This window comes from Dromiciops gliroides, chromosome 3, assembly GCF_019393635.1.
Source record: "Dromiciops gliroides isolate mDroGli1 chromosome 3, mDroGli1.pri, whole genome shotgun sequence".
Classification (NCBI taxonomy): Eukaryota; Metazoa; Chordata; class Mammalia; order Microbiotheria; family Microbiotheriidae; genus Dromiciops; species Dromiciops gliroides.
This window is the reverse complement of record NC_057863.1, coordinates 158,285,483-158,305,675: the sequence shown is the minus strand read 5'-3', so window position 1 is coordinate 158,305,675 and position 20,193 is coordinate 158,285,483. Positions and strand designations below refer to the sequence as shown.

The following is a 20,193-nucleotide window of genomic DNA, read 5'->3' as shown; positions in this document are numbered from 1 at the left end:
TGTTTAAATCCTTCCCTCCTTAAGTAGTTTTAGTAAAACACCTACATAGCTTAAGGATAAAACCAGACTCATATGATGGGTATGTGTTAAGGCTAAAATTCTAGCTAGACTGTCTAAAATATCTAATGAGTGGTCGCCAATAAATTATAAGCTTTAGCAAGAGTTAGACTTTTAAGCATTTATTAAGGAGAATAAGAATTTGGTAAAGAGAGAGAAAGGCCTACATTCATCTATCTATTAAAGGGAGAGCACATTTCTAGCTCCACTCTCCACCAGAGTCCAAAAGAAAGAGAGGGAGTCAGAGTGCCCAGCTCTTCCTTCTTCCTCCCACTAGCAAATGTCACTTCCTGATGCCAAAGAAAAGACGCATGTTCTTGCCCTCAAAGACCTTCCTTTCATGGTGGAACTTTTCTACATTAAGTCTCCAGCAGGTGGCGTCATTCCAATCGTTACATATGCCCTGCTGCTTGTTGTCCATCACAAGTTGTTAACTGAGGGCATCTTCTGTAAGTAAATCCCCTAATAAGGACTGGACTGATCACCCAGAAAAAAACAAAACAAAAAAACTATTATGGAATAGACTGATGATCGGTTGTAAGTAGTGTTGTTTTGCAAGACATTGAAAAGTAGTTAAGGTGACAATGAGCCTGTAAAAAGCTTGGCTTGAGATCATACAGCATGCTAGATCATCCTGAGAACATCTACAGATGAAACTGAAAGGATAACAAATACATGGAAAACAGAATAGATTTGCAAGTATTTTTATAAGTGATCTAATCCTGTCAGTGATGACAATGAAACCAGGACCTTTGTATTCTGCCACATCTCAGTATCTAAGTAGTATGAAAAGTGACAATGGCAGCTGGGAAGAGCAGATGGAATCTGTTGGAGGTGACATAAAGTCATTCATGAATAGATTGATAATGAATCAACTATTTATTAAGCTCCTACTATGCATCAGGCACTATGCTAAATGAAATAATCCCTATCTCACTGAGCTTACATTCTAATGGAGGAGCTAAGTACATATAGACAGCACAAATGTAACAATGATATGTAAAAGTATATATACAAAGTAGTTAAGAAGGGGTCTTAGTGTGGAGGGGATTGGGAAAGGCCTCATGCAGAAGACGGTACCTGGATTGCATCTTAAAGGGAGGAAAGGGCTGAGGTGAAGGCTCAGGGAGTGTGCATGAGAAACATGGGGAAGGGCCATTACAAAGGCACAGAGAGGGTCTGAGGAACACAGAGAGGGACAATTTGGCTGGATTGCATAGAGTAAGATGGTAATGACCAATAAGGCTGGAAATATAGGTTGGGGCTAGGTTGTGAAGATCTTTCAAAGCTAAATAAAGAAGTCTACCTTTTATCTCAGAGGGCAGTTGGAAGCCATTGGAGTTGCCTGAGTAGGAGAGTCACATGGTCAGATTTAAGGTTAAGAAAGTTATTTTGGCAGTGGTGTGTAGGATGGACTAGAGTGGGAAGAGACATCAGGCAGGAGGACTTTGGAGGTGATGAAGGCCTGAATTAAGGTGGTGGCTATTGTGAATGGAGAAAAGGGTTGAGAGATAACAGAGGTTGTGAGGGAAGAAATGGCAAGATGTGGCAACTGACTGGATATGTGGTGTGAGGAAAAGTGAGGATAATCCAGGATAATGCCTAGATTACGTTACACTAGAAGGATGATGATGTCTTCAACAAAAATAAGGACATCTGGAGGAGGGGAGGCTTTAGGGAGAAAGATAAGCTTAGTTTTGGATATGCAATATGAGATCTGAGAGGAAGATTCTAAAATAGTGGAACAGATCATGGATGGTACTATTATTGTGGTGGTGGGGGTTTTTTTTGTTGTTGTTTTTTGAGACCAAGAAGGTGTCAGCAAATCAATGATACTTGCTCATGACTAAAATCCTTTTGAGAATTATTTATATATGTGTTGACCATATCACTGATGAAAAGATGAGCAGGAAGAAGGAGAATTTAAGAGACAACTTTCTATAATAAAACACAGCCTCACCATCACATTACTGAGCAGTATAGAGAATATAAGAGCCTGCTGTGTCAATTGTTTGCTTATTACAAATACACTTCTGACCTACAAGTACGAAATGTAGCCTTAAAGGCTCTCCTCAAATAAGATGTTTTCTTTGCATGTGGCATTCAAGACTAATGATAGATTTGTCCAGGGGATAACTTTTTCCAATTATTTGTTGTGTGTACACATCAAACAGTGTAAGAAGGAGACATATGCTTACAAATGTCATGAGATTTCAGGACACTGAGATGTTATGAAGTTGAAAAAAGATAGCTACAGATGGTTTTTTGTGTGAAGAAAGACTCTCTCCTCACATGTCATCATGGGGGTGGCTGGAAAGAAGGGGCAAGGAATTACAGTTCTGTGATAGCAGGAATCTGTGGAAGTAGGATTGAGGAGTGTTATATGTAGGCTACTGGTGGCTGAGAGCTAACCTTGGGCACAGTGAGTACTAAATCGTGGAAGGAAAGGCAGTGGTTGTGGTCAATGTGTGTGCTAATTAGGCTTAAGAACTGAGAAGGATGGGGCAGCTAGGTAGCGCAGTGGATAGAGCACCGGCCCTGGAGTCAGGAGGACCTGAGTTCAAATCTGGCCTCGGAAACTTGACATTTACTAGCTGTGTGACCCTGGGCAAGTCACTTAACCCCAATTGCCTCACCAAAAAAAAAAAAAAAAAAGAACTGAGAAGGAGGGTATGATAGCAAGTGTGGAGGCTGGGAGCCCACAGTTCCTGATATGCATTTTGGTTTAACATTAGAGAATGAGGAGGGGATGGTGTGGAGGTAGCAGTTGCAGTGAATGAATATGTTTTTCAGCATAAGTGCACTAGAGTGGAGAAGGAGGATGCTTGGCCAAGCCAAATATAGAGACCAGAACCCTCACTTGTACATTTTGGAAGTGCATTTCAGTGTGACAGTCGAATATGAATATGGGTGAAGCTATGGGTATGGTCATTCGATGTGTGGGTGTGTACATGGCTATTTGTTTAGGTAAGGGCTTGTGGTTTGGCTGCGGGTTCCTCTACCAATACCCTTGTGCAGAGCAGTCATTGTTGATAAAAACTATAAGATCAGATTTTGTCCAGTACATCTGAACCTAAAATCCAACTGAACTAATGCTATTTTGTGGCAGATTATTAACTAAACCACAAGCTGACCAAGACACAACCCCTGCCTGATCCCACAATGACTATATTTACAAGCTCCCAGACTCCCTGCCTGCCCCCATATACTCATATTCTGCTCTTAAAATGAAATGCACAACAAAACAATTGCTACAGATGCCCAGCCTCTCAACTCAAATACTACCTGTTTTCATGCCAGTGCAACCATGATCTTTTTTTAATGTTCTAATTCAGTACTCAGATTGGCTTCCAACACAGCCCATACTACACCAACTCTCTGCCTATTTTTTGATATTCCTACATATTCCTTTTAGAAATGAAATAAATCCTTCACATTTCTAAGCATTTTCTGGAAGACATAATGTGGAGAAGGAATATCCACTTCTTTATGTCTTCCTTTTTTAGTCCTGTAGCATCTAGCAATAGAGGATATCTTGGGCTGACTGTATATAGAAAAGAAATTCTATAGGTGCACTTGTTCGTGGGTGATATTCTGCTGATTTCATTAAGCACTGGAACATTACAGTGCCTCTTAAAAGAGATCTAATGCAGTGGAAAAGATCTTCAACTTGGAGTCAGAGGATCTGGGTTTGAATTGGTGCTTTGTTAATATGACCTATGAGACCATGGGCAAATCATTTAATCTGTCTGGGTTTTATCTATAAAACGAAGTGATTAGACTACATGACTTCAAAGAACTTTTCTGGATCTAAATTTATATTCTTATGATAGTCACTCAAAAAAGACTGATGTTATAATCCACAGTGGAAAAAAGAAGTGAATAAAGGACACATTGTACTGAAGGACACATGGAGACTGAAGTTATAATTCAGCTCAAAGATTGAGTCTATTGGTACAATTTTTTCTTTTTATATTTCATTTTTTAATTGAGGAAAACAAAATGCTAGTTACAATCTCATGTGGTCAAGCAAAACACATTTCCATATTGCCCATGTCCAAAAATATATCCCTCATTCTGCATTTTCAATCCTTCACTTTTCTATCAGAAGGTAGGTAGCATGTTTCCTCATTAGTCCTCTGGAAATTGTGGTTGGTCATTATACTGATCCTCATATATCTTTTTTCTTTTTTCGGGGCAATGAGGGTTAAGTGACTTGCCCAGAGTCACACAGCTAGTAAGTGTCAAGTGTCTGAGGCCGAATTTGAACTCAGGTACTCCTGACTCCAGGGCCGGTGCTCCATTCACTGCGCCACCTAGCTGCCCCAATCCTCATCAAAGTTGTTTTTCTTTACAATATTATTGTCAATGTATAAATTGTTTTTCTGGTTATCTTTACTTCAATGCATTGATTCACATAAATCTTTTCAGGTTTCCATGAAACTATCTCTTTCATCATTTCTTACATGACAACAATATTCCATCTTTGATTGGGGTTTTCAGGTAATCCAGTAATTTTCAAATGATCTCTCCTGGATCTATTTCCTAGGTCAGCTGTTTTTCAAAGGAGATATTTCACACTGCCCTCTATTTTTTCATTCATTTTTCATTTGCTTTATTGTGTCTTGGTTTCTCATAAAGTCATTAGCTTCCATTGATTCAATCTTAATTCTTAAGCAATTATTTTCTTCAAAGAGCTTTTCCATTTGGCTTTTCTAGCTATTGATTTTTTCATGACTTTTCTGCATCACTCTCATTTTTTCCTCTACCTCTCTTACTTTATCTTCAAAGTCCTTTTTGAGAGTGGCCTGAGACCAATTCATATTTTTTGTTTTTGTTTTTTGGGGTTTTTTTTGTTTGTTTTTTTTGTGAGGCAATTGGGGTTAAGTGACTTGCCTATGGTCACACAGCTAGTAAGTGTTGAGTGTCTGAGGCCGGATTTGAACTCAGGTCCTCCTGACTCCAGGGTCGGTGCTCTATCCACTGCACCACCTAGCTGCCCCCAATTCATATTTTTCTTGGAAGCTTTGGATGTAGGAGCTTTGACTTTATCATCTTCTTCTGAGGATGTATTTTGATCTTCTTTGTCACCAGAGAAACTTTCTATGGTCCACATTTTTTTTTTCTGTCTGTTCATATTGCTAGCCTATATCTTGATTTTTAACTCCTTCTTAAAGTGGAGCACTGCTTCCAGGATGTACTGTTCCAAGCTTTTGGAGATCCCAGGTGGTACTATTTAAGAAGAGACAGGTTCTCCACTTGCCTGGCCTGTGCTCTCGTTTGTAAATAGCCCCAGGCTTCCTTACTCTCTAACCTGGAAACAAAATTATGTTTCATTGTGGCTGCAAGCTCCAGGCGAGCCTATGTATGTTCCCCATCTGGGCTGCCACTCAAGGCTGCTTCCTGGTTCATAGCACAGACAAGACAACCGGGTTCCACCTCAGTGCCAGCAAAACCCCCTATCCCCCTATAATCTCCCCCTGGCCAACCACTCAGCCCTCTCACCAGACTAAGCTTAGTTCCTTCAGAGGCTCAGGAGGTCTCTTTTTGTGGTGTGGCTTGCCTGGGGCTGGATCTGTGTCAGCATGGCTGGGCTCCACTTCTACCCTGGTACAGCAGACCCTTCCTGCCAACCTCTAAGCCATCTTTGGCTAAAAAATTATCACACCCCATCCTTTTGTGCATTCTGCTTCTCCAGGAATTGTCCTATGGAATTATTTGGAGGTTTTTGGCATGATCATGTGGGGAGCTCCAAGAGGTTACTGCCTTTCCTCTGCCATCTTGGCTCCGCCCCCGGAAGAGAACAATATTCCATCTTAAAACTTGTTTAGTCATTCTCCAATTCCCTAATATAACTCCCCTCCCCCACACCAGATTCCCATTCTTGTCCCCTCAAAAAGACCTATAAACATTTTTGTACATCCTTAAAAGTTTATTTTGTTTCAGACTAAAGTCACCCTTGATTTATCCTGCCTCTAATTTTTCCTTTTCTTCCGATTATCCTGTTAAGTGCAATGTATCTCTGTACCCAACTCTGTGTATATGCACATGTGTGTATTCTTTCCTCCTTAAATATCAGTTCAGATGAGAATGAGGTTCAAATGTCAATCATTCCCCCTGCCTCTTCCTTGTTTATATAGATCGTGTAAGATAATTTCTTCTAACCTGCCACTCCTCAGTATTAGAATTCTTTCTTTTGGCTACTTGCAGTCTGTGTGTGTGTGTGTGTGTGTGTGTGTGTGTTTTGAGTATAATGTTTCCGGAAGTTTTCATTTTAGGAGGTGACCAGCAGATTACTTCTATTTCCATTTTGTTCTCTGGTTCTAAGAGATCTGGGCAGTTTTCTTTTAAGATTTCTTGAAATATGATGTCTATCTATGTAGGCTCTTTTTTTTGGTAATGGTGTTCAGTTGTTCTAATTATTCTTAGACCAGTCATTTTTGCCATGAAATACTTTATAGTTTCTTCTATTTTTTCAGTCTTTTGACTTTGTTTTCTTTCTTTCTTTCTTTTTTTGCAGGACAATGAGGGTTAAGTGACTTGCCCAAGGTCACACAGTGTGGTAAAATATGAAAGTTTTTAACAGTCGGTTAGGATAACTGAAAGACGCCAGTTTTTCAAGGACCACCCTTTTGGGGAGGAGATGAACAGTCCGCCTGCTGCGCATGTCAGACTGCCTGCCGGGTACAGTCCGCCTGCTGCGCATGTCAGACTGCCTGCCGGGTTTTTTGACTTCCGGGGTGGAGAGAGGCAGAGTAGGCTTTTTTGCCTGCTTGGCGGGACTCCTGGGGGCGCAGCACAGACGGTCTCCCTCACTCCAAAGGTGGCCTTTTTTGGTTTGGTGAGTTTTTATAAGAAATATAGACTAAGCCTAGATTTAAGACGATTTCTACTGTATTTCTACTTTCCTATCCTTCTAATCAACAACACCTTATATACAATAAAGGCTCTATCTAGAAAACCAGAAGCTTCTTCCATTTACTAGTCTGGGAGATAAATTAAGGGAAAAGTTAAGTAGGGGAGATTTATGATCTAATATCCAATTTTAAATTTCACAGTTTGGCGACCCCGAAGGGACCTTAAGGACCCTCCCACCCTCCCTAGTTTGGCCATAAGCCGGCTAATTCGGTGGATTTTCCGAATACCCCCCCCCCCCCCCACGGACTTTCCCTTTGTCTAATCTCCCTTAAAGACTTTAAGCCTCTAAAAGTCTTGCTTTAAACAGAAAAGCCAGCCCAGTTTAAAGGGCAAGATGCTCGAATATTCTACTATCCCTTTGATTTTTCTCATCGGAATGTATTGGGACAGCATAACGTCCCGACTTAGAGGAATAGTTTACTCAATGGTCCTTCAAAACATTATTGGTTTTTTCCTCATTCAGGCAGCAAAAAGTTTTTTGTATAATAGTATAAGTGAGAATCTTTGGGAAAATACGTTTAATATAAGTAGAAATTTTATGCCTGCAATTGAAATACCTTTTAATACCACATCCATAGTTCATACGACTAAGGATTTTATTTTTTTGGGGTTTTTTTTGTCTTGTTTTGTTTTTGTTATTATCATTGTTATGATATGGGGGAAATTCTCACATATGGAGAGAGTCCTCAAAATGAAATACTCACATATGGAGAGAGACCTCAAAATGAAATTCTCACATATGGAGAGAGACCTCGAAATGAAATTCTCACATATGGAGAGAGACCTCAAAATGGCTGTTTCTACTAGAGATGATCCAAGTTTAGAATCAGATCAACAGAAACTACTCCCTCTGCAGGAAGCTATAGAACATAGTAAAAAGGGAGTGCCAATTCAAGTCAGAAAATATAGCCCCTTTAGACCAAGTGACTTGAGCGCATGGAAATCTTTCATCCCTAGTTTTGAGAAAAATCCAAACACTGTAATTTCACAGTTAAGGACTATATTTAATGCATATCAACCCAGTTGGGCTGATGTTACTTGCCTTTTGGAAACTTTACTGTCCCCAACTGAGATTACAGATATTATCTCAGCAGGAAATGCCCTTGTTGCGAAAGGTAAGGCCAATGTGGAATGGCCTCTAAAGGATCCAGAGTGGAATTATAATGATGATAGGGATTTCCAAAGATTAAAAGATGCTAGAGAAACACTTCTGAAGGGAATGGAATCTTGCTCTAGAAAACCGGAAAACTGGCAGAAATTTTTAAGCCTACCTCAGGAGGCTAATGAAAGACCAAACAGATTTTATGATAGACTTTGTGAGGCCGCTAGACAGTACACCAGATTGGATCCAGTAGATTTAAGAGATTCCTATATCGTTCTCAACACATTTGTTTATAATTCACTGCCAGAAATACGCAGATACTTTCTGAAACAATGTCCAGACTGGAGAAATCTCACAGTAGATAGAATTAAGGAACTTGCAAATTATGTCTTTGACTCACGTGAGGAAGATCCAGATCACCCTAAACAGAGCATTCTGGCACCAGCGATTCCTAGTCAGCCATGTGAACACCGGAGCAAGGACACTAAGGTGTGTTGTTACTGTCGTAAGGAGGGGCATGAATTGAGAGAATGTAGGACTTGGAGAAGAAATTCTAATTCTAATTACAGGCGAAATCAAAATAGAAATAGATCTTTTCGGAGGAATACAGAAAGGCAGTACCAGAATAATGGTAACCAAGGTCCCCCTCAGAAGAGGACACAGGAATGACGGTGTCTTGGGGAGGAATGGAACATAGATAATGAAAGCCATATATTCCCAGATCCGGATTTTTTGAATGCACTTGTGCCAGTCCATTCACCTCCCCAGAGTAATGAACCACATGTCACCTTAAAAGTGGGGGAGACTTATTATGATTGTCTGCTAGACACAGGAGCCTCTAAATCAGTATTAGTAAGCAAACCAGATGCTGGGTGTAGACCTGTAGGATATTTGAATGTAGTGGGAGTCTCAGGAAAGAGCCAGAGAGTGGCAAAATTGAATCCTCGCATGGTATCTATGGGGCCCTTAACAGTAGAACATTCATTTTTACTCATGCCTGATGCCCCTGTAAATTTATTAGGTCGTGATCTCCTTTGCAAGCTTAGAGCAACCATATCTTGTGCTCCAGATGGGGCTGTCTCCTTACAATTGCCAGAGGATACTGTTCATTTATTACCAATTTTACTTACAGAAGCTCAAGGAACAGCAGGGGAGGTATCCAAAATCCCCTCTGACATTCCTGAGTCTTTATGGGCCTCATCCCCTAATGAGGTGGGGCTCCTTAAGTCTGCCATGCCTGTTACCTTTAAAGTTAAGGGGGGACCACCCCCCTCCATTCCACAGTATCCATTGTCTAGGGAAGCAATAGAAGGGATCACCCCTATAATTGAGGCTTTGAAAAGCCAGGGTATTATTATTCCATGTCATCACTCTCCATGCAATACTCCCATTTTGCCAGTTAAAAAACCCAAGCCTGGGCCAGATGGTAAACCTGTTTATCGCTTTGTGCAAGATCTTAGAGCGATTAATAATTATGTTATTCATAGACATTCTATAGTCGCAAATCCGGCTATGATAATTTCCTCAATTCCCTATGAATCTACATGTTTCACAGTGGTAGACCTTTGCTCTGCCTTTTTCTCCATACCAGTACATGAGGACTTCCAATATTTATTTGCTTTTACCTGGAAAAATAGACAGTGGACCTGGACTAGACTCCCACAGGGATTTGTAGACAGTCCCACATTATTTTCCCAAATTTTACAGCAGGATCTGGCCTCTATTACCTTTAAAGCCTCCACACTAGTACAATATGTTGATGACTTACTTTTGGCCTCTCCTAATGCTGAAATTTGTCAGGAAGATAGCCGTCACTTACTGCTGGAGCTGCACAAGAGAGGACACAAGGTTTCCAAGACAAAGGTACAATGGTGTTTGCCCCAGGTAGAATATTTAGGATTTATTTTGGCTGCTGGAACTCGCTCTGTCTCTTCTAAGCGAGTCCAGGCCATTCAACAACTCTCTGCCCCCACTACTAAGAGGCAGTTGAGAGCCATTCTAGGAGCAGCCGGGTACTGTAGACAATGGATACCCTCTTTTGGTGAAATTACTAAACCCCTCATAGCTCTTACAAAAAGTTCTGTTCCAGACAGTTTACAGTTGGATCCCCAGCATCTCTCAGCCATAAAAGAATTAAAACGGGCCTTGTTATCAGCACCTGCCCTAGGACTGCCAGATTATAGTAAGCCTTTCACTCTCTTTGTGCATGAACAAAGGGGGGTGGCTTCTGGAGTCCTGACTCAGTCACTGGGGCCTAACCAGCGTCCTATAGCCTACTATTCAATTCAGCTGGACCCTGTAGCGGCTGGAGTGCCACCTTGCCTTAGAGCAGTGGCGGCCACAGCGCTTTTGGTAGAAAAAGCCTCTGATTTGGTCCTAGGTAACCCTCTAACTGTGCAATGCCCTCATGAAGTGGAGGCTCTCTTACTACGTCACAGGACACAAGCCTTTTCAGATCAAAGGCTGGCTAAGTATGAAATAACCCTGTTAGGTAATGAGAATATCACTTTAAAACGCTGCACAGTTCTTAATCCAGCAACACTACTCCCTAATTTACCATTCTCGGGGGAACCGTTGCATGACTGTGCTTCTTTAGTTGATATGGCTGAAAAACCCCGTGATGATCTTTTTGATACACCTTTAGAAAATCCTGATCTTGTCCTCTATACAGATGGTTCCTCATTTATGAGAGAGGGAACCCATTTTACTGGAGCTGCTGTAGTTTCTGATTATGACACCCTCTGGGCAGCTTCTCTGCCTTGCCATTTTAGTGCACAGGCTGCTGAACTTGTGGCTCTTACACAGGCCTGTAATATAGCTAAAGATAAGAGTGCCACTATTTTTACTGACTCGAAATATGGCTTTGGCATATGCCACTTTATTGGTATGATTTGGCGTCAACGAGGCTTTCTAACATCCTCGGGCAAGGCTATTGCCAATGGGGACCTTATCAAGGACCTCTTAGATGCCCTGAAACTGCCTTCTTCCCTAGCTGTTGTACATTGCCCTGCCCACACAGGGAATAGTGATCCTGTTTCAAAGGGAAATGCACGAGCCGATTCTGCAGCCAAGCTTGCTGCATTAGAAGCTCCTGAACATGTATTTAACCTTTCACCTTCTGAGGATATTCCTTCCAACCTAACCTATGACGATTCTGAAGTAGAAAAGTGGAAAAAGAAATTTAAGGCGAAACAGATCAATGGCATCTGGGTGTCTCCGGAAGGTAAGCCATTTCTTCCCCGGAAATTCTACCACCAGGTATGCCTCTCTGTTCACAGAAAAGGCCATTTTGGTACACAAGGCATTGTAGACTCTATTAAGAGAACCTGGATAGCACCAGGTGTGACTAATACAGCATCTCGAATCTGCTCGGGCTGCTCCACATGTCAGTCTTATAATCAGTATGCTTTTAAGGCCAAAGCTTATGGAGGGCGTCCTCTAGCATATACACCTTTTGAGCACTTACAAATTGATTATATTACTATGCCAAAAGCAGGACATTATAAATTTTGCCTTGTTATAGTTGATCAGCTCACTCGGTGGGTGGAGGCCTTTCCCAGCCCCCGAGCCACAGCTGCCTTTGTTGCCAAAATTCTTCTTAAAGAGATAGTACCTCGTTTTGGCCCACCAGCCCGCATCGATTCTGACAAAGGCACACATTTCACTGATTCGATTTTATCCCAAATCTACTCTTTCTTGGGAGTGACTCCAAAATTCCACACGCCCTACCATCCACAAAGTTCAGGCCAAGTCGAACGTATGAATAAAGAGCTTAAGAGTATGATTGGCAAATTATGTACTGAAACCCATTTGAAATGGCCTGATGTTCTACCATTGGCATTATTCTATCTACGAAGTAGACCAAGAGGAGAACTTCATATATCTCCTTATGAAATGCTTTTTGGTCACCCTCCTATCCAAGCTAAAACTTTTTCCCCAGTTTATACATCACTGGTGGGAGGTGATACTTCTGTTGCTTCCTATATACAGGAATTACAGACCAGGCTACGTGAACTCCATGAGGCAGGAGCTGTGGTCCAGGCAGGACCATTAGACTTTTCATTGCATAACTTCAACCCAGGAGATAAAATATATGTAAAGAATTTTCAGAAAACCAGTGGAACTCAACCTGCCTGGGAAGGACCTTTTCAGGTATTATTGACAACTCCTACTGCCATTAAAATTGGTGAAAAAGACTCATGGATTCATTGCTCTCATATAAAGCCTGCACCATTCATAGGTGAAGAGATTTCAGATAGGCCTGAGGTAGACGCTAAAGAGGTAAAAACCCTAAAGATAGCAACTGTTAAAGAGCAAAGAGAGTTCAGAGGAAAAAGGCAGTTCCCATTTAATAATCCCACTGATCAGTTAAATGCTTTGGGACTCAGTCTTCGTAAAGTATCAGGAGACGGAAATTGCCTTTTTAGGGCTTTAGCAGACCAGCTAGAAGGTCACTGTAGAAATCATCTCAGACACAGACAAGAAGCTGCTTCTTATATGATTAACCATAGACAAGAGTTTGAGTCTTTTATAGTAAATGACTCCCCTTTTGAAGAATATGTTGATGAATTAAAGAAATTTGGAAAGTGGGGAGGAAATGATACAATTGTAGCATTTGCTAAGCAGCATCAGCTGAATGTTGTGGTTCATCAATTAAATCAGCCTTTATTGAAAATCAGTGGCACAGACAAAACTGATGCTAGAGAACTCCACATTTTCTACCATAAAGAACATTATGACAGCATTAGAAAGATCAATGACAATTCAGAAACCCCTGCCACTTTGGCATGCAGAGAATTGGGGAACCAGTTAAAACAATGTGGCATACCCCAAACTCTAGCAGCTTAAATACCTTAAAATTTAACAAGCATTTCCTTCCACAGGCAAAAGCACTGAAGCACATGGCCTAGTTTTCTGGCCCACCTCAATTTCTCCCACCCTTTTCCCTACCCTATACCTATTTTTTTTTTAATCCTTTTTGCTTTTTGTTTTGTTTTGACTTTTGAAAGGCACTGAAAAGACCTGGAATTCACCACACCTTTAAATTCTTTAAGAGCACAAAAGGGTGCTTAGCGAATCTTTTGCCTTTTATTTTTGGTTTTTGGTTTTGCTTTGTTTTTTTTTTACTTTTGTTTCTTTTGCTTTTCTTTAAAAACCCGATTTTGTAAACTAAGTGACTTTTCAAAGGCATTTTAAGTATATGCTATTGAATATTGAATCTTGCTAATTGAAGTCTTATTTCTTTTTGATGAATTAATCACCACTTTAAGTATCTGCTACTGTTATACTAGAGAATTCATGTATAAGATGATGTGGTCTACTTGCTAAAAGAAGATTATGTAATAATGTCTAAAAGAAGATTATGTAACAATGTCTAATATAATCAGCTATTTACATTCATTTATTATTTATATGTCATTATACTCTGGGTATGGTTTGGAATTATTGTATATATCACTAATATATTCTCAGTTATGCAGCATAGCACACATTTTTACCATCATATTGTCTTTGGTGAAATTAATGAGATTTCAGAAATATGGAAACTTATCATTTCAGAGACTAACTTGCTGTGAACTCTGATGCAGGCCCTGGAGAGAATATATGTGCAACAAAAGGAGAGACAGGTATACATAAGTCCATGGTTTGCTTATGATGGTGACTATGTAGAGCACAATTACTAGGCACAGTCCAGTATTCATCCTCTCTCCCTCCTAATTTAACCTAATTTAACTGAACTTACTTATCTTTTTATCTCACTCAGTTGAATTCACCTGTGGCCTAGCACAATCACTGGCTGTCTCGGAACCATGAGATATGGTATGATAACCTTTCCATAACATTTTCAGGTGTCATGAACACATACTAAATTTGACTTTGATCCAGACACATGGTGGTAAAAAGTGTTACTGATTGCAAAATGCTATGCTAAGGTTTAGTAAAAAAAAAATACAGCAATTCAAACAGTTAAAGAAGAAATCCAGCTTTCCAGACCAGAGTCCAGAGTCCAGAATCCAGACCAGAGTCCAGAATCCAGTTTTCCAGACCAGAATCCAGTTTCCTCCTGATGACATCTTACCACTTCAAGAAGACAAGAGAACTCAGAGACTTTATATGAACTGTTTTGCTTTATTAGCTTTTACTATCTCCTTTCTGTTATATACTATCTGTAACATGTACTCTCTGCAGAGGCTCTCCCTTTGCAAGACAAATGTCAAAGCGTCGGTTCATGAGGAAAGAAAAAAAAAAAAATCGCCCCTCTGGACAAAACTTTCCTCTCTTCTTTTTCTGTATTGTTGTTCGCATATTATTAGTTAGCAATAGTTATTATATTCTTTTTACTGTTCCGTCAAGGAAACATTCCATTTCTTGAGGAAGCAAAGGGGGGAAATGTGGTAAAATATGAAAGTTTTTAACAGTCGGTTAGGATAACTGAAAGACGCCAGTTTTTCAAGGACCACCCTTTTGGGGAGGAGATGAACAGTCCGCCTGCTGCGCATGTCAGACTGCCTGCCGGGTACAGTCCGCCTGCTGCGCATGTCAGACTGCCTGCCGGGTACAGTCCGCCTGCTGCGCATGTCAGACTGCCTGCCGGGTTTTTTGACTTCCGGGGTGGAGAGAGGCAGAGTAGGCTTTTTTGCCTGCTTGGCGGGACTCCTGGGGGCGCAGCACAGACGGTCTCCCTCACTCCAAAGGTGGCCTTTTTTGGTTTGGTGAGTTTTTATAAGAAATATAGACTAAGCCTAGATTTAAGACGATTTCTACTGTATTTCTACTTTCCTATCCTTCTAATCAACAACACCTTATATACAATAAAGGCTCTATCTAGAAAACCAGAAGCTTCTTCCATTTACTAGTCTGGGAGATAAATTAAGGGAAAAGTTAAGTAGGGGAGATTTATGATCTAATATCCAATTTTAAATTTCACAACAGCTAGTAAGTGTCAAGTGTCTGAGGCCGGATTTGAACTCAAGTCCTCCTGAATCCAGGGCCAGTGCTTTATCCATTGTGCCACCTAGCTGCCCCTGACTTTGTTTTAATATTTCTTATTTCATGGAGTCATTGGCTTCTTATGGTCCATTTTGATTTTCTGGGAGTTTGTAGCCTGGGCAAGGTTTTGTCCCTTTTGAGCCAAGCTGCTGATTCCAATTCTTTCTTCCATAGCTCTCATTTCTTTTCTATTTTCCCCTTCTAGTATATCAATTTAATTTATAAAAACATTTTAAAATGTTTGCTTTATCTCTTCTAGGAATTCTAGTTGAATATGTGCCCAAGCTCAGTTTTCTTTGAGGCTTTGTTTGTAGGCATCTTGGAATTATTTTCTTCTTCTGGTCTTGTGTCTTGAGCATCCCTGTCACCATAATAGCATTTTATAACTGGGTTCTTTCTTTTACTTTTTTTTTTTTTTTGGTGAGGCAATTGGGGTTAAGTGACTTGCCCAGGGTCAAACAGCCAGTAAGTGTTAAGTGTCTGAGGCCAGATTTGAACTCAGGTACTCTTGAGTCCAGGGCCGGTGCTCTATCCACTGCGCCACCTAGCTGCCCCAATTGGGTTCTTTCTTTGTTTGCTCATTCTTCCAGCCTTACTTCCTGATTGTAGATTTGATATTAGGACCTGGATCAGCAGCCTTCTGGAAGGAAGGTCTAGCTGTTGCTTTCCGGGGGTGGGGGGTGGGGGGTGGTAACTGAGTGTTGTATTACTCCAGGATCTCAGAAGAAGACCTGCAAGCCTTTAGGGCCTCCAAAAGGGTCTGATCTATGGCGAAGTCTGACCACTGCCCCTAGCTGGAACTCTGTAAGCTCCTGACCTGGGTTTGGGTGTGAGCAACAGTAGAATGCTGCTGGATTCAGCCACTATCAGCTGGCTAGGAGGCTCTGCTGATTCTGAATGGCAGAACTGTAGGGGTCTTCTTTGTTCTGGAATTCCTGCTCTGTTTATTCCTCTGCAGGTTTCAGATGGGTTAGAAACTGGAATTAAGATTATACTCTGCTCCTGGAATCTGAGCCACACTACTGCTGTTTTCTTCTGACCTTGATCCTATCTTGGTACACCGCCTAGAGCCTATGATCACTGTATTCCTGGGTACAGGTTGCCTTTTCTGTACACCCTGGATCTGTGACCCTGAATTGGCTAGTAAGTGACAAAGCTGCCAGTTATCTATTCCCAATAGCATCCCACTAGGAGTCTTGGACCTCCTCTTGCCCTGGTGCATGGGGTGATAGAATGCACTGGTCTTGGTGTGTTCCTTCCTGGACAGATCCCATCTCTAGTGATTACAGACCTGTTGGTCTGTGTCCCTATCCAAACTTGGGCTGGACAAGTGATGCAATGTAACTTTTTATTGGATTTCCCCATTAGGATTTGGTCTGGTATATATTCTAGATGTCTTTGGAGCTGGGGAGTGGGGTGGGGTAGTGGTGAGTGAAGAAGGGCTGTATTGCCTTCTGGTACTCTTCCATCTTGGCTCCACCTGCCAACATATAAGCATTAGAAAGGCACCACAGATAGATGACTGGGTCCAGTTTTGAATCAAAGAAGATCAAACTGGATGGTATTTGGGAAACTATAGCACTTTTAATGATATCAAGCTAGTTATTGCAGCTAAAGCCTTTTTTTTTGGTGAGCCAGCCTATTTTTTTTTTAAACATCAATAGTCTTCTGGTGAGACTACAGAGCCATGAATTTTGGAATACCATTCTCTGAAGAATAAAAATAGTTGATGATCCAATAAAACGTGGAAAAATGTACAGTTGGTGTAAAGAAACTTTGACATATTGTAAATGATGACATACATTCAAGAAAAGGCAAAAAAAATATCTTCAGAAACACATATGACCAGAGAAAGAGGTAGATGGGTCATACAGTGAGAGTAGTGGGTAATAATGGCAGCCTGAGTACTAACATATCCATGACATATAAAAAGGACTAGGGGAAGCTCTCCAGTGCATTGGCAGATCATTTATGGAAAATTTACAAAAAGAAACTGACAAAAATTATACAAAGAAGGTAAGATGGATTGGAATTGGTACCATGGAAGGCATGCTCATATCAATGAAATTATGGATCCACTGAAGGAAGAAAGTGCTAAGTTTGCTGTATTCTTAACCCAAGCAAGAGCAAACATGTCTGGACCAGGAAAGAAGATACATCATGGCATACTCTAAAAGTGAGGGAAAAAAGTTCCTAGAAAAACGGTCCATGACCAATTTTAGACAGTCTAAGGATAATTGAGTCAATTGTAACATAATTCCTTGCTTACCTTATATCATCTGTATAAGTTAAAAACATCAATATATTTAGCTAGAAAAGCACATACTTAAAAAAATTAGGGGAAGCTTACTGCGATTAAATTATCCAGGTATAGCTTTTTTATTATTTAATTTTTTTTTTGGTGAGGCAATTGGGGTTAAGTGACTTGCCCAGGGTCACACAGCTAGTAAGTGTCAAGTGTCTGAGGCTGGATTTGAACTCAGGTACTCCTGAATCCAGGGCCGGTGCTTTATCCACTGTGCCATCTAGCTGCCCCCAGGTATAGCTTTTTAAAAGCATGCCTTCAGACAGTTTGTAACAACCCCCTTATGTTTTATAATGTAAAACCTTAACTATGTTTATGTTAGTAAGAAAATGCTTTAAAAGCAGAAAGTTTTATAAGTACTAATTCTAAGATGTTTTTGGCATTGTTCTCCTTTTTTTGTAGGGTTTAATATGGACTTGCCATCTGTCTCCACAAACAGGAAACATTTCCTTCACTTTGTCTTCTTTAAATGCAATAACCACATATATAAAAAAATGGAAAAAGGAAACGGCTTGCATTTTAAAAAGTGATAGACCAAAAAGCTTGCTTTGTATATTTAACATACTTTTTAGGTTTCTAAACAGCCATTTTTACAAAATGTCTAAATTTTCTAATGAAATAAAGGACTCACTGAAAATGCCTATTTGAACTCCTTGAAAATAAAATTTCAAATTGAGAAGCCTCCCAATTGTAGTATGGTATGTGAACCACAAAAAGCTGACCAAAGAGAAGCTGATAAAGAACATGAAAAAGGTATACAAAGAATTTCAAAGGCGTTTTGAGGTCAAACACAAAATTTATAGTAAGCTAGCACATGGCATTTTGTCAACCAACCAACCAACCAACCAACCAACCAACGTTTAGTGGGTGCCTGCTATGTGTCCAGTACTGCTAGGTATTAAGGAGGAAACATGGGAAGTGTAAGATGTGATTCATGCCCATGGGGAGTTTATAATCTACCCCAGGGGCCAAGATTTACATACAAGAAACAGAGAATATAAGACAGTGCATAATTAAGTACTAAATTGTGTAACCAAAGGCTTTAAATGCTACAGCAGTTGGAAGATGAGAGAGATCAATATGGGCTGGGGTAGCTGAGGGGAGCTTCATGGAGCAAGTGGGCCTTGAGATGAGCTTTGAAGGCTGATTAGGATTTGGACAGCAGTGAAAAAAAAAGAGGAAGGCATTCTAGGAAGTGTTAACAGTGCTAGCAAAAACAGGAAATAGAAAATAAGCATAGTATATGCTTACTAAAGTTAGGAAGCAGATGACTAGAGGAGAGAAGGTTTATGTAAGGGACTTGTGGGAAACAAGAATGGAAAGTGTGGCTTATTAGAAGGACCGCTTAATTTCGAGTCAAAGGATTTGGGTGTGAATCTTGGCTCTACCATTTACTAGCAAAGAAACCTTGAGCAAGGCATTTCATTTCTCTGAGCCTTGGTTTGTTCATCTGTATAATGGGGATAAGAATATCTACCTTCCAGTGTTGTTATGAGGAAGACAATTTGTTTTTGTTTTTTGGTGGGGCAATGGGGGTTAAGTGACTTGCCCAAGGTCACACAGCTAGTAAGTGTCAAGTGTTTGAGGCTGGATTTGAACTCAGGTACTCCTGAGCTGGTGCTTTATCCACTGTGCCATCTAGCTGCCCCCCAAGTCTTTGTTATGGGTCCTCTTTCCTTCTCCCTAAATACAAACTCACAGGATAACCTCATTAGCTCCCATGAGTTCAACTATCATCTTTATGCAGATGACTTTCTCACATCTCTAGTGACCTCTAGTCTTACATCACCACATACCTTCTGGACATCTTAAACTGGATGTCTCATAGATATTTCAAACTCAACATGTTTAAAACAGAATTCATTATCTTTCCCCCAAGCACATCCCTATTCCAGAATTTCCCCCTACTGTTGAGGGTACCCTGATTCTAAGTCACCCAGGCTCCCAACCTTTGTGTCATCCTCAATTCCAGACTAGCACTCACCTGATACACACAATTTGTTGCAAAGCCTTTTTTACCTTCCTAGAACTCTTTTATATTCCTCCTTTCTTCCATACACAGAGCTGCCACCCTCATCATCTCATGCTTGATCTGATGCTTTCCTCCCCCGTGTCCTCTCACGGGGCACTTGGTCTCTTGACTCTGTGTTTTCAGTGGCTCTCCCTTATGCCTGGAATTCTCTCCCACAATTCACTCACAAGTCAAGACATCACCCTCATGATATCAGTGGTCCTCTTTAAGAGCAATGGATGAACAAGAACAATGATGACAACAACAATTCTCTCCTTCCTCACCTCTGCCATCTATCTGGCTTTCCCACTTTGCTTCAGACAGCTCCAATCCCACCTTTTGCTGGTGTCCCAACCCAACCCTGCCTTTCTCTCAGATTCTCTGACATTTTCCCCCGAATAATCTGACTTGCACCCAGCCGTCTGCTCGCTGTCTCTACCATTAAAATGTGAGCTCCATGACAGCAAGGCCCATGTTTTTGCCTTTCTTTGTATTCCCAGTGCTTAGCACAGTGCCAGTCACACAGTAGGTACTTAATAAATGCTTGTTGATTGATTATAGCTACTTCTTGCATTAGGGTAGAGGGGTTCCACAGATCCCCAAGGGAATCTATGGATAGATTCCAGAGGATCCATGAAAATTATATCTTTATTTTCACTAATCTCTCACTAAAAGCATTTCCTTCAATTATTTAAAAACATTACTCTATATGGCAATGTTTTATATAATCATACATGTATAACCCATATCTGATGCTTGACACCTCAGGGAAGGGAGAGGGGAAGGAAGAAGGGATAAAAATTGGAACTG

General features: G+C 40.7%; 1 protein-coding gene across 1 annotated transcript in view; it reads right to left on the bottom strand.

Annotated features, from left to right (window-relative positions):
• UBAC2 (UBA domain containing 2) overlaps positions 1 to 20,193 on the bottom strand; it is a 271,053-nt gene that overhangs the window by 24,507 nt on the left and 226,353 nt on the right. The gene's annotated exons all lie outside the window — the stretch shown is intronic.